Below are 13,646 nucleotides of genomic sequence, written 5' to 3'. Positions count from 1 at the left end.
GATGTATAAGCTGTTGAGAGATGTGCTCCGTCAAAATAAGAGGGGACTGAGCTATCTTGGAAGATGCGGGCCACGGAAAAGAGCTCCAGCGCAGGAGAGATGTTTTAGGAGTTGAGCCCAGGGTGGGAGGTAGGTCCCCTCTTTCCTGCTGGACATCTGGCTTCTCCACTCCAGATAAGCTCCCTGAAGGCGGCGGCTGCTTGGGCTATTTCCTGCCTCTGCTTCCCCGATGCCTGGCCCTGCTTGTTTTTGGGGAAGGTGCTGATGCAGCCCATGTACTAAAATCGGAAAGACGCAGTGAAGACTAGCATGGCCCCTGCATAGGATGACATGCAGATTCGTGACGTGTTCTGTGTTTTCAGGTGGAGGATGTCTTAATAAAAAACGAGTAGCCAGGGAGGAGGGTATAGCTCAGTGGTTGAGCACATGCTTAGCATGCATGATATACTAGGTTCAGTCCCCAGTACCTCTGTTAAAAAATTAGGATTCTAGGAACAATATTTAAAAAAAATGAATAGTCACCAGAGGGGAAGGGGATGGGGGGAGAAATGGGTGAAGGCGGGTAATTGCATGGTCGTGACGGTGACTGGACCTACTGTAGTTGTCACTCTGTCTTGTACACAATTACCAAATTACCGTGTCGTACGTCTGCAATTAATATGATGTTATATGCCAGCTCTACCTCAATTAAAAAGAAAACCTTTGTTAGAATTCACCTGTGAGGCCCACTGGTCCTGGACTTTTGTTTGTTGGGAAGTTTTTGATTTCTAATTCCATCTCCTTACTCGTTATCAGGAGGGGAAAAAATGAATTAATGCTGGAGAGCCCACAGCTGGAGTGACTTGCGCCAGGTAAGCGCTGTGCTGCCTGATGCCCTGAGTACAGACAGGAGTGTCTGGGTTCGGTACCTGAGGGTTTCCAAAAAGTGACTGCTGCTCTGCTTCCAGTATTAGCTCTATGGACTATAATCTGGTTTTAATTAGTAGGGTTTTGTTGTTGTTGCTGTTGTTTTAGGAGTTGTAAGCTTTCAGAAAAACTGAGCAGAGAGTATGGAGTTCTCAAACATCCCCCCATTTCCTCTACTGTCAACATCCTGCACCCGACAGGTACCGACGGGTAGAGTTGTTGAACCTGCACTGACCCGTCCCCATCACCCAAAGCCTAGCGTTTACCTTAGGGTTCATTCTTTGTGTTGGTCGACCTGTGGTTTTGACCAAATGTGTAATAACCCACCATGTTAGTGTCACACAGAACAGTTTTTGCTGCCCCATAGACACGCACTGTGCTCCACTGGGTTAATCCGTCCTCCCCTGCAGCCCCTGACCACTCATACTACTGTCAGCATAGCTTGGCCTTTTCCCGGAATGTCACATGGTTGGAATCAGACAGCAGCCTTTTCAGATGGACTTCCTTCGCAGCAATGTGTATTTAAGGTTCTTCCATGTCTTTTCGTGTATGGACAGTACACTCCTTTTTGGGGGGGTGGGGAGGAGATAATCAGAGTTATTTATTTATTTACTTAATTTATTTTTTGATGGAGGTGTTGGCAATTGAACCCAGGACCTCGTGCATGCTAAACACATGCTCTCCCACTGAGCTACACTCTCGCCACCCCAACCAGCCCACTTCTTTTTAATGCCAAATAGTCCGTTGTCTAGATGGACCATAATTTATCAATTCACATACTGCAGACCACCTTGGTTGCTTCCAAGTTTTGGCAGTTGTAAACAAAGCTACACACACACACACACACACACACAGAATGTGTGTGGTTGGTTCGTGACCCCTGGGATCTCTGCTGGATGCGGGAAAAAGAAATGATGGAGAAGTGGGCTGTGGTTCAGGCTCTTGAGATCGTCCTGAGGAGGAAGCACTGGTGAGGACAGTGAGCTGAAATGAAAGGAATTTGGTCTAAAGAAACAGCGCCTTCCTTCCTCACAGGCAGCCCTGCTCTCAGTGAGCATCGAGGCCATGAGCGGAGGGGAGGCCCCTGAGGTACTGAGCACCAGGAAGCTGGAAGCTGGGCTGTTCATTCACATGGGTATTGAAATTAATTCAGGATGATTGGGCGACCCTCCCGCCAATAATTTATCACGAAAAATCTCAAAAATACAACCATGGTGAAGAATGTCACAGTGAATACTCATGTATGTGATAGCTGGATTCTACCTTGATCATTTTACTCTACTTGTTTTATCACATGTCCATCCCAACCTCCTTTCTTCCCTCCCTCCCGCCATCCTTTTTACATTTTGACTTATTTCAAGTAAATTGCAGACACTGGTGTGCTTCTCTCCAGCTGGAGTTCTGAGGATTAACTATGAGAGTATGATTTCACTGTTGGGTACCATAGAAACTCAGGACGTTTTCCATCGGCTAAGGAGTTGCCTGACTGCAGGTTGCAAATGATGACTCAGTTCTTGAGTCAGCTCTGGGAGCTGGGCCAGACCCAGAGGGAGACGGGCCCACCCGTCCTCTCCTTGCTCAGCAGGACCGAGCTGCTGACTCCACGCGTTGGCCTGGGCGGTCCCCCACCCCCCACGCCCCTGCACCTCCGTGCACGAGCCTGGCCCAGAGCACATCACTGCAACCCACAGATGGGACGAAGTGGGGGTGGCGAGTCCCAGACGGGAACTTGCAGGGATGCTAGTGATTCAACCCCTGAAACTCCTCTCTCCTTCCAGGTTGTCTTTTTTTCATCCTTTCTCATTTCCACCCCACCAGAATCGTGGTTGTTTCGAGCCTGAGGTGGAGCAAGTCTAGCCAAGTCCTGGTACCTGTCTCTTACCACGGGAGGTGGGATGGGGAGGGTGAGAAAATGACAACTCAAGGAGAAATTCCAGGAGGAGCAGAGTTACATTTTATTACGTGCTAAGTTGGGAGCACTTTCGTTCCTGTGAATCACTTACAACCTGAGCTGTGTTTTCACTGGCCAGGAGAAAAAGAAAAGTGATGGGGGGAGGGGAACTGGCATCTCTAAAGCAGGCCCGGGTGATAGGCTGGGCTCTGTAGCGAAGTGTGGCCTGTGAGCCTGGGTGGTCTCCTTACCTGGTGGTGCCTCGGTCTGCGTCCGCTAATGAGGCTGAAACACCTGCTCTTGCTCGTGGAAACACACAGAAACGCCTGGAGGAGCATAAGCTGTCGTGTCTGCCTAGACCCGTTTGGGCCGGGACTTACCTCTCTCCCTGTGCCCTTTCTGTCCAAGTTCCATCCCCCTTGCGGGGTCCCCAGTGCATGCGGGGGGAGGGTGGGCTGGCCAGGGTCCAGACTTGCGGTGACTGGGGCTGCTTAGCCTCACTGCTGGGCAAAGCCTTCCAGAGGATCCCGAGGACATGAGATGCTGGGACCGAGGGGGACCTTGTCCTGGGAGCATGCGGCCAGGAGGGCATCCTGAGTGAGGACTGGGCGGACCTGGGGCCTCCCTCCTGACCACACTTCCCACGACTACTCAGGGCTTCATCCCGCCCCGAGATCGCTCCGTTCTCTGCCCTGTCGCACCCTGTCGCTTACCCTGTCGCTTACTGTCCTCAGCACCTCACCTAACAGGCCAGGTCTGTGAGGTGTCCGTCCCCGTGAGGATGAAAGCTCTCTGAGGATCAGAGCCGTGTCCTGTCCACCCGTGACGGACTGCGCCTGGCACGGGGTGGGCGCCCAGAGAGCACAGCTGGGGAGGCTCGGGAGCCCTCCCGCCCTCCTCTAACCCCCGGTGCCCTGAGGGGTGGCCGACCTCTCTGTGTCTCTCTGATGGAGACCAAACCCTTCCTGCCTCTTTCCTGATAGACGGTTGGCTTAGTTAGAATTCTTGCCCGAAGAGTGTTTTCCTCTGATGTTGAAGAGCCTTATTCCGCTCCCCTGTACCTCTGAGCTTTGCTGTGACACTTTTTACTCTTTTTTACGTTTTACTCTCCCATTTCCCAGGTGGACCTGCTGTTTTCTGTGAAAGCTCCTGGCAGCTTCTCTCCCTTTTCACCACAATGTGCTTCAAATGGTCTGTTTTCATGTTTGCTGGGCACCAGGAAGGCCCTTTGACCTTCGCTGATTTTGAGAAAATGTCTTCCTTTGTTTCTTTTTTAACTCCTTTGCAGGGGGGTAGGGCGGGCGGGGAAGAGAGGTAATTAGGTTTACTTCTTTATTTTAATGGAGACGCTGGGGATTGAACCCAGGACCTCATGCACGCACGTGCTCTCCCACTGAGCTCTACTCTCCCCTCTTCCTTTGTTTCCTGATAAACACCTTTCTTCTCTGTTAAGTCGATATTGGACGATGTCTCTCAGCTCTTCTCTGTTCTCGGCAGTGTGTGATCTTTCAACACTGCTCCCCTGGACATCTTTTGTCCGTAGTCTTTTAATTGTTCAAGACTCCTTCCTCGAATTCCTTTTGGTTTCTGTCTTGTTGGAAAGTTTTCCTGAAACGTCTCTCATCCTTCATTTTCAGTTTACGTGCACGACAGGAGTCTCTAACGAGCAAATTGAAGCCCTTGAGCAAGCTGGCCCTTCCTCTGAGAGGTCTCCGTGCGGTGGGGGAGGGCGGGGGTGGACCTGGGGTCCACGTGTCCCCCTGTCTTCAGCTCTGTCTCCCCACCCACCCCCACCCTGCCCAGTGTGGTCGCTGCCGGTGCCCCCGAGCCTGGAGCTTGCCTGGGTCTCAGAGCAGAAAGGTGCCTGTGGTCCACCCCCTGCAGTTCCTGGCTGCAGCTCTGCTTCCGCTCATCGGTGATCCTTTTCCTTCTTCCCCAAGATGGTGCCACCTCCCCCCCACTTTTATCTTTTCCCCTTGTGGCTTGTATCTTTCTTTCTTGGGAGCAATGATTCAAGAGAGAGAGGCGGTAACACATGCGTACTGCCTCTCTTTTTAATTAGGAGTTGGCATCACTAGTTCTTTTTATCAGGGTGATCATATGCTGACAGGTATGCCACTCTGATCGCTCCGGTCTGCTCACATACGAATGAAAATTCAGCCTGCTGATTCCAGCCAGCTCTGCAGGTGATACCAGCGCAGCCGTCACCTGGGAGCTGTGGTCACAGCGTGGAGTCAGCGTCTGCACCCAGGCTCCGGGGACTCCGGGCTCCTCGGGGGAGTGTCTGTTCACTTGCAGCTGAGAAACAGCGCTGTGTCCTGATGGGATGAGGCGTTTCTGAAAGAAAGCAGAAAACATAATAGCAAGGAAACCTTTGTGGGGCTCAATCCTGCATGTCTTTTTGTCAGTTATCTAAAGAGGGTTGAAATATACTTCCAAAGTTGTCAAAAGAAATTAGCATTAATTTGGCTAAATTTAAACCATAAGTATTGCTTAATTGATGCTGTAGAATGATACACTAAAATTAATTAGGAAATTGGTTTCAAACCTAACTTGTGATGACCATATATTAACATGGAGGTACATCGGCCTTTTTAGTTATGATCCGTGAAGAAGAACCCCATCTTTGAATTGACAATGACCCTTATAAAAACAGAGCCTCCGATCAGTGGAATCAAAGAGAGTCACATAGGATTGATTCTTAGGCTCACCAAGAAGAAAAGAAAGAGGACACAAAGAAACAAAATAAGAAAGGAAAATGGAGAAATTACAACCAACGCCACAGGAATACCAAAAAAAAAAAAAAAAAACGAAAACAAACCCAGAAGAGAATCCAGCGAGTGACTGTATGGCAACAGATTGGACAACGGAGAGGAAATGGACAAGTTTCTACAAAGAGACAGTCCACCAGCTCTAAATCAAGAAGAAACAGATCATTTGAGCAAACTGATCACTAGAAGTGAGATAGAATCAGCAGTGAAAAACGCTCCCTGCAAACGGAGAATCCACCAGTGGCTTTCATAGACTCACGTTGGGTGGCTTAGACTTCAGCCTCCTACCCGACTGCAGAGGTGCTGATTTACCAAGTCTGGGTGGGACCCGGGAATCTGCATTTTTACGTACACCGGGGCACTTGGGTTCCGTGGTCCGTGGATCACTTTGCCGGCTCCTGTAATGAAATACGTACTAAGCTGATGTTGGTTTATTTTAAAATTGGCGTTCTTTCATTTACTTAGGTAATGAGATTAGATTAGGTGTTTCAAAAATTGGCTTTGAAATCCACAGAAATGTTTGTTTCACTTAGAAATTAAAACGCCAGAGGTGAGCAATTACATTGTCTTAGACCCAACTTTGAGTAAAAACCTCAAGTAATATGAAATGTTTTGTACATTTGAAAAAATAACACTGTCTAGATTGCTCTCTTTAGCTTACTTTACTTATATATGGTAAATTAATTGCCTCACGCACCTGGGGCAGATACTGTCTCCCTGAAGTTTCCTAATGCCATGAGCAAGAAAGGAGGCAAACGTGGAAAGAGAAGTCACTCTGAAGAAGACTTTGAAGATTGTTTTCTCATCTGCTTTTTATTTTTATATGCAAACAGGGTCCTCTGGAGTTCATCTTATCTCTGTCTTTAGCCAGAAATAGTTAGGCCAGTAAAAATGGACCACAACCTCCAGCTCAGGGAAAAGGTTAAGTATTGAATTCTTTGAAGTGAAATTATTATTGTTTTTGTTCTTAGTGTCACCATACCCTCTTCTGTTCCTCTCCCCCTTTCTCTCCTCCTTATGCTTTCCAAATCACCCAGCTAGAAGCTTTATTGTCTGCTTTAAATTCTCCTCCACTCACTCACCACTTAATCACCAAGTTCAGAATGCAGTCTTTACAACAGGACTCATGAATTTCTGCTGTCCTCTGCACATCTGCCGCTCCCACCCCGTCACTGTGCACGGGAACTTTAAATCTGTAGTTCTTAACCTTTTTGAGGGTATGACCTCCTCGGGGATCCGATAAAAGCTGCAGGCCCTCTTCCTGAGAAAATACATAGACTCGCAGGTGTACACGGGCACACACAGTGTTATGATCACCTCGAGAGATTTGCAGACCCTGGGAAGGGAAACCTCACCAGAGTCGCTTTCCTGTCTCTGATACCTCCTACAGCACATAAATCCTCCATATTTTTACCAGGGTTATCCTTCTGAAATAGATTTAATAACACCACTCCCCCACTGTAAAACTCTTCTGTCTTTGGAGGAAAGGTAGAGCTTGGTGGTAGAGTGTGTGCTTAGCATGCACAAGGTCCTGGGATCGGTCCCCAGTACCTCCATCAAAATAAACACATAAGCCTAATTACTGCCCCCCACCACCAAAAACTGTCTTTAAACAACACTTTTCTACTGTACAGCACAGGGAACTATATTCAATATCTCGTAATAACCTATAATGAAAAAGAATATGAAAAGAAATATATATATGTATAACCAAAACAGAGTGCTGTACACCAGAAACTAACACAACATTGTAAACCAACTATACTTCAATTAAAAAAATTTTTTTTAACTTTTCTATCTTTGTAGAATAAAACTGGTCCAGTCAGTATGGTCTTTAGGGAACTCCGTAATCCAATTCTGCCCCATTTTGGGGGCCTCCTTCCTTTCATGAATTTTCTGCTGCCTGACCTGTGCTCTCTCCAGACCTACTGAGTTTGCATGGCTTTCTGCCCACTCGTGGTGTTCCCATACCTACGATGCTCACCTCCCCATCCTCCTCTTCCTCATCTCCTGAAAGCATCTTTGTTTTTCCAAGCTCTGACGCAGTGAGGGTCACTCATAAGACCATCTTTCACTCCCTTGTCAATCTCTGCTCATCTCTGCTTCCCGGGCACCTGCAAAACTGACTGCCGGTACTGCAGCATCTGTTCGGTAGACGTTCAGCTGCTTTTAAAATGTATCCTTTAATTTATACGCAGTAGAATTCACTCTCTTTGGTGTGGCGTTCTGGGAATTTTAACAAATGCATCGAGTTCTATAACCACCACTACAATCAAGGTGCAGAGAAGTTCCATCACCCCCCAGAATATTCCTTTCTGCTACCTTCTGTACTGTGCTGTTTTCTAAGGTAATTTTGTGTGGTCCAACCTGATATTTAATCCAAAGCTAAATAGCTGTTTGCTTATCTTTCTCCTCATTAGACTGTTAACAAACCACGTCCTATGTTTTGGTTTCCCGGTAGCTCCTCCCATAGAAACTGGTGCGTGTTTTTATTTTTTATTTTTTTAATTGAAGTATAATCAGTTTACAATGTTGTGTCAGCTTCTGGTGTACAACATGATAGTTCGAGATTTATAGATACACACTACTATATATAAAATAGATAAACAACAAGGTCCTATTGTACAGCACAGGGAACTAGATTCAATATCTTGTAGTAACCTATAATGAAATAGAATCTGAAAATAAATATATGTATGTACATGGATGACTGAACTTGGAGCGTTTTAAGTTCCCAGGACCGGAGCCTTGGTTGAGTCAACATGTGAATGCATGGTTAGCACGACTAATGATAAGGTTCGCTTTAATTATGAGACGGAACGTCCCTCCTCCCTGCTTTCCTGCCTCCTCCTTCTTCAGCTGAATCTGCTAGTGGGTTCCACCCTGCCCTGCCCAGTTCCCACGCCCACCGGAATAGAAACCCCAGCTTTAGCTCCTCAAGCCGCTGATTTTGGGAGTTAAGGTGGGAGAGTGAGCAGATCTGGTGGGCTGCGGCCCTAAGCCCGAAACATAGGGACAAACTCTTGGTGGCCAGTGGGCAGCTGCTGGCTTGACAGCATCCAAGTATGCTGCCGAACCCCCCGAGGCAGCATGGATTCAGGAGAGAGGGTGCAACCTCATCTTCACTGCACTCTCGGTTTGCTCCGTTCTCCCCGAGATCGCTGTGGCAGGACCGACTGGCCTCCCATGCTCTGAAAGCAACTGGGGCCACCCCTGTTGCCATGACTGGTCCCGGGCACCCTGTGTTCCTGGACGGCTCCCGCCACCCACGTGTGTGCTGTCCTCTCCCTGCCTTTCAGGCTCCCAGCTCATTTAATTCCACCTCCGCTCATCTCCTGTCCTCCTCCAATTTAACCCATCACAGAGAGGATCCATCATCTGCATCTAAGTCAGGACCTCCCTGTGCTGTGCTGTTTTCAGGAGACATGGTGATGGGTCTCATATCTTTCAAGCTGCTGGGATGGGGGTTGATACTAGTCATTATGCACATCAGTACCTATAAAACTGATAGTAAGTCCATTTTTGTCACTTGAATTATTAGCAAGATTGTTAGAGCTACATACTATAAGTATTTTCAACTTTAATAAAACGTTACGTTGGTGCAGCCACTATGGAGGACAGTATGGAGGTGACTTCAAAAACGAAAAATAGACTTACCATATGATCCAGCAATCCACTCCTGGGCACTTACCTGGAGGAAAATATAATTCAAAAGGGCACGTGCACCCCAGTGTTCATAGCAGCACTATTTACAATAGCCAAGACATGGAAACAACCTAAATGTCCATCGACAGATGATCGGATAAAGATGTGGTATATTTATACAATGGAATAGTACTCAGCCATAAAAAATGCCATTTGCAGCAACATAGATAGACCTGGAGATTGTCATACTGAGTAAAGTAAGCCAGAAAGAGAAAGAAAAATATCATATGATATCACTTATATGTGGAATCTAAAAAAAGAGACACAAATGAACTTATCTGCAAAAGACAAACAGACTCACCAACACAGAGAACAAACTTATGGTTACCCAAGGATAAAGGGGGCAGGAAGGGATAAATTGGGAGTTTGAAAATTGCACCTCCTGAGGAGGGATGGAAATGTTAGGTATCTTGATTGTGGTGGTGGTTTCATGGGTGTGTACATCTATTGAAATTCATCAAGTTGTCCATTTGAATCTGTGTAGTTTACGGTACAGGAACTGTACCACAATAAAGTGTTTTAATTAATTAATTAATCAATCAATCAATTCATTAAACACTACATACACCAGAAATTGACACACTGTAAACTGACTATATTTCAATTAAAAAAAAAACCTAAAAGAAACCCCCAAAACTTTATAGATGTTTTAATAAAACATCTCCATGCAGGAAATAAGCATACTCTCCACTGCTTGCATTCATTAAAATTGAATTTTAATTTGAATGCTTTCCTTCCTATAAACAGTCTTCAAGATCTAAAAGTAAGCAGAATATCAGAAAATATTTTAAAAGTGGAAAGGTTAAGGGAGTGGTAAAAGCATTCAGAAACCGGGCTGTGTTTCGGACTTCCCAGGGCGAGGCCAAGCACTTTGGCAAAGGTTCAGGTATTGTAGCAGTGAACTTGGGTGGAGGACACACAGGGAGGTCACTCTTTCCACCGCAGGATTTCACCACGTGAACCAGCTTTGAAGTTAAAGAAAAAAGTGGGTGGACCTAGAAAATAAGGACCGTTATTTTGATCTTCTCGGGTTTCTATGACACTGTTTCATTTCTTCGTGGAGAAGGCTCTGTCTCTACGGCCTCCTGTTGTTCTGCGAGGAAAGTGGGTATTAGATGTCAGTTTAGATTTGGGGAGGTGAGGGAACGTTCAAAGTGTTTTTTCCAGAGAAGGCGTTTCCTCCAGTGGGTTTTCAGAGTACAAATAAACAAATATCACGTTGCCTCTCCGAGTGTTTTCTGATTTCAGTGCAGATATCCCAGCCCTCTGTGGTGCATGAATCTGGGTCCTTCGAGAACCACTGCTTTGGCTGAGATCCACGATGAGGACTTAAAGAATACTTAGGTAGCCAATGTCATTTCCCACCTCTGGCCACGGCAGCTTAACCCACGGTGGGTGCTTTGGGAGGCCCGGGCCTCCCCGAGTCCTGATGAGCATGGCTGGCCCTGGGAGGGTTTAGCAACTCTGCTCACTGGGGACCTGGGTTATAATCTACAGACTCTACTTTGGCCCCAGTGCCCAAGATGTTATATTTGGTGGGTAAGGATGCTAAGCTCCCCTGAGAGTGAGCCTGGTGTGCACATGACACCTGCCAGGGATCTGCATCCCGAGAGTGGCAGTGGGCCTGTGCGTCGTGTTGGGGGGGCCGGTCCTATACCCAGAGCTGCTGAGATTGTGGGTTCGGGAAGGATAACTTTGGTTTTGACTCCTAAGCCGTTTGTCCATCAGTTGGTTTGAAAAGCATCAGATTCTTCTTCTCTCTGGATGATCACCTTGAAATATCACTTTTAAATTATTCAGTCTTTTCTTTTCAAAGGTTAACATCTATATAAAGCAGGTACTTGTTTTTATCTGGAAATTAATGAATCAGATTCCCGCTACCAGACAGCTGACACCAGGTCTCTGATGTTTCAAGGGAGCAAGAAGGCAGGGGAAGGAAGACTGTGGAGCAGAGGGAGAGTGGCCTGCAGGGGCCCAGCTCAGTGGGTTTGGCTCAGACGGACGCTGTGTTTTCCCAAAGGTGGGAGAAAGGAAGACCTGAGGACAGAGGAGGCCAAGGACAAACTCTGCTTTCTTCATTATACCTTTGGCCAACTCCAGCCTCAAGGAAACTACTAGACAGTTGTGATTTTTTGAAGAATGTGGAATTAAATGACTCTCAAGTTAACGGCCATCGTTGACTCTCAGAAACCTTCTTTAAAGCGGTGGTATATTTATACAAAGGAATACTACTCAGCCATAAAAAAGAATAAACTAATGACAATTGCAGCAACATGGATGGATCCAGAGATCATCATTCTAAATGAAGTAAATCAGGAAGAGAAAGAAAAATACCATATGATATCGCTCATATGTGGAATCTAAAACATATGGACACCAATGAACTTACCTACAAAACAGAAACAGACTCACAGACATAGGGAACAAGCTTATGGTTACCAGGGGGTAAAGGGGATGTGAAGGGATAAATCGGGAGTTTAAAATTTGCGCCTCTTGGGGACTGATGGAAATGTTAGGTATCTTGATTGTGGTGGTGGTTTCATGGGTGTGTACATCTATCAAAATTCATCAGATTGTATATCTGAAATACATGTAGTTTACAGGAATCATACCACAATTAAGGTGTTTTTTAAAAAAAAGAAGAAAATGATGGCATCCTTCTTAATGTGCCTGTTCATGTAGTCACACACCATCATCTGTTGGTTTTCCCTGGGGACCTTCCCAGAGCCTCATCCTCTGGCTCCCCCCCCAGATGAGCAAGCCCCTAGAACTTTGCATGGCTGTTTTCCTTGGGTGTCATTCCGCTTTCTTCCAGGAATTCCCTCCCCTCTCCTGTTTCCTGGCCTCAGGGCAGCCTCCTCCACTAGCTTTTTGAGAGGGGGTATCTATCAGCTCATGATGCTTTTAGCTCCAGGTAGGAGCCAACTAAAAATGACTCAAGCAAAAAGGACACTGACTGGTAAGCTGGGACTTAGGGCGATGCAGAGTGGGCTTAGTGATTAATTTTCAAACACAGATTCTTTCCAACGTTCGATTCCTTAAGCATCAGGTGTGAGGATGTGGCCTCCTGGGCCAGCTGCAGGGTGGCTGCCGTGTGGCAGGTGTCACATGCAGACAGCAATATCTGGGGGCAAAAAGTGAACCGTTTTTCTCTGCTGAGCCTCTTTTTAAAGGCCAGAAAATCCTTTGCTCAGAACCTCTTAGCCAACTTTACTTTGCTTCTGAGGCTGTAGCAAAGGGAATGGAATTACCATAACTGGCTTCTAGTAAGGATCCATCTCCTTTGAAACAGATGAACACTTAGTGTATGAGTGAAATCAGGGTTTGTTAGCAAGAATGAGGGAGGATGTCTGTCATGCAGGCTACCATCAACAGAAAAATGACACCTTCTATGGCGTCAAAAGAGGTAAACTGAACATCTGAGAACATCTTTCTGTTACCTGCCCACTGGATAGTTTGGTTGGGTGTAGTATTCTAGGTTTGAAGTCAGTTTGTCTGAATTTTGCAGCTGTCAGTTAACTTCATCTAGTTTCCAATGTTGTCCCTAAATGGCATTTTGACCTTCAGTCCTTTATGTGTCCTTGTTCCTCTCTTTGTGGAGATTTTTAGGAAATTCTCTTTATCTTTAGTGTTTGGACACACTGTGAAGTAGTTCTCTTTTTCTTCATTGTAATGAGCACTTGAAACTTTTGAGTAGAAACTTAAAACTATAAAATATCTTCCAAGTTTGGGGAATTCGTTTAGTGGTGGTTTCTTCCTTGCTTGTTGGGACCTTCACACTGATCTTTTAATTTCTAGCCTTTTTTAATCTCTATTTCCCACCTCCTTATCCTTTTCCCCCCACTTTATGAAATGATTTCACAACTTTATCTTCCAAATTTTCATTGATTTTTCCCCCTTCTTTCATATTTTTAGTTTTCAAGAGCACTTTTATTCTCAGTTCTATTTTTAAAGAGCAGTAAGTGACATGGGTACTGTGGGTGAATATTCCAGGAAACTTTGTTATGCAAACAGGGGGCTTAGAGGTTGTTCATATTAGTTGGGTTTTAGCATCCCTAAATAGATAGGCAGGTTGCTTAGAAAGGGAAAGGAGGTTTGTTATTTCCCAAATTAACATTCTTAGCTTTCTCTGACCCTTGCTATTTGTTATTACTTTTAAATTACATTAACTCTGCATTCCTGATTACACAAGTAATACATGTTTATTGTAGAAATTTTGAAGACTACAAGAAGTCACAGAGAAAAACAAAAAAAATTAGAATCTTACTGTAGGTCATATTTATACTCTTTTGCCAGGTAATAATACATCACACATTTTGAATATTCTTAGCATTAAGTATTTTTTCAAGATCATTTTTTTCTTCTGAATTTTA

The 13,646-nt window shown here is 45.6% G+C and overlaps 1 non-coding gene across 1 annotated transcript; it reads left to right on the top strand.

Moving 5' to 3' along the window:
- Positions 1 to 258: 258 nt before the first annotated feature.
- LOC116277624 (U6 spliceosomal RNA) lies at positions 259 to 360 on the top strand. Its single transcript, XR_004187104.1, has one exon. It is a non-coding gene; the product is annotated as a U6 spliceosomal RNA (small nuclear RNA).
- Positions 361 to 13,646: the final 13,286 nt, after the last annotated feature.

This window comes from Vicugna pacos, chromosome 27 (assembly GCF_048564905.1).
Source record: "Vicugna pacos chromosome 27, VicPac4, whole genome shotgun sequence".
Classification (NCBI taxonomy): domain Eukaryota; kingdom Metazoa; phylum Chordata; class Mammalia; order Artiodactyla; family Camelidae; genus Vicugna; species Vicugna pacos.
This window is presented reverse-complemented; position numbering and strand designations above follow the sequence as displayed.